This window comes from Nannospalax galili, unplaced genomic scaffold, assembly GCF_000622305.1.
Source record: "Nannospalax galili isolate Female #2095 unplaced genomic scaffold, S.galili_v1.0 scaffold1346, whole genome shotgun sequence".
Taxonomy (NCBI): domain Eukaryota; kingdom Metazoa; phylum Chordata; class Mammalia; order Rodentia; family Spalacidae; genus Nannospalax; species Nannospalax galili.
This window is the reverse complement of record NW_008353880.1, coordinates 3,487-5,069: the sequence shown is the minus strand read 5'-3', so window position 1 is coordinate 5,069 and position 1,583 is coordinate 3,487.

The following is a 1,583-nucleotide window of genomic DNA, read 5'->3' as shown; positions in this document are numbered from 1 at the left end:
GGAGATATGGATAAAAATGGCTTTATTTTAGTGGGAGTGGGGAGGGAGGGCTATACAAGCAACCTTGGGGATAAAGGGAAAGAAGGAGATAAAGAGAGGAGAGACCATAGGAGAAGGGTATTATTTAGGGAGAAATGGGAAGCATGGAGAAACCATGGTGGAACGGTTAGACAATGAGAAAGATAAAGAATGCCTAGCTATTTAAAAAAAAAACGGTGCCATCATAGTCCAACAATCTACTGACAAATTATACATAACAACTAGCTCAAGGAATATATGTCTAGGCAAGGTTTATCTGAGAACAAATGGTCTTTGCCAAAGCTTTATCTACATAGTGCATGGTAATTAAAAGTACCTTCTTGGATGTTTAGCAGCCATACTTTGAGGCCTATGCTAATTTGGTCAGAGGGACATAAAGGACAAATTTTGGTCTTTGCCCTCCAAGGTTGACTAAGTTCCAGGGGACTATGAGTGTCTCTCAAAATGTACTGTAACTATGGTGAGTCACCTGTCCTCTTGATCAAGGAGGCCATGTAGAGCCCACCAAATGGACTTGAACCAGTGTCCAGTCTACAAAGAGGAGAGTCAACACAGAGGAAACATTTCCTCTATGCTTCCAAGTGAAGCCAGCCACGGTCAAGTACGACCTTTGACTTATCTTCACATAACTGGTAAAAGAAAGGAGCCAGGGGCTCCTCCCAAGCCCGTGTGACCCCCGAGGAACAGACCCTCAAACGACCTTAAGAGTAAATATATATTGGTTTATCTGGGCCAACTCTGTGGTCTTAAACACCCAAAAGGAAAGTATAACCAAAGATTAAAGGGATCAATATAATTCTTTAAGAGTCCATGTATAGAGCTAAAAGCTATATAACAAGAAACAATGCCAGACAGGAGATACCTTCCTTTGACTGTTAGCCAGGGTGGCCCAAGAGACTCCCAGACAGTAACCCTCCTCCAAGGTTGACTAAGTTCCAGGGGACTATGAGCATGTCTCAAAATGTACTGTAACTGTGGCGAATCACCTGTCCTCTTGATCAAGGAGGCCATGGAGAGCCCACCAAATGGACTTGAACCAGTGTCAAGTCTACAAAGAGGAGAGTCAACACAGAGGAAACATTTCCTCTATGTTTCCAAGTGAAGCCAGCCACGGTCAAGTACGACCTTTGACTTATCTTCACATAGATGGGACTGGTAAAAGAAAGGATCCAGGGGCTCCTCCCAAGATCGCGTGACCCCTGAGGAACAGATCCTCAAACGACCTTAAGTGTAAAAATAAATAGACTTATTTGGGCCAACTGAATGGCCTTAGACACAGAAAAGGAAAATGTAACCAAAGAGTACAGTCATCAGTATATTTCTTTTAAGAGCTCAAGGGATTACACTTCTCAGACATTAGGCTTAAGTTCATATAAAAAGTTATTTAGACAATTGTTTCTCATTGATGATTTTGTTCCTAACCAGAACGTGCTGCTCAGAGGTAAGACTTCAAATCTTGGTCTCCAAAACTGTAGTGACCACCTGTAGCTAAGGGAGACAACCAGCTATTGTTCTAAAATGATGGATAAATTTGTTTTCTCCCC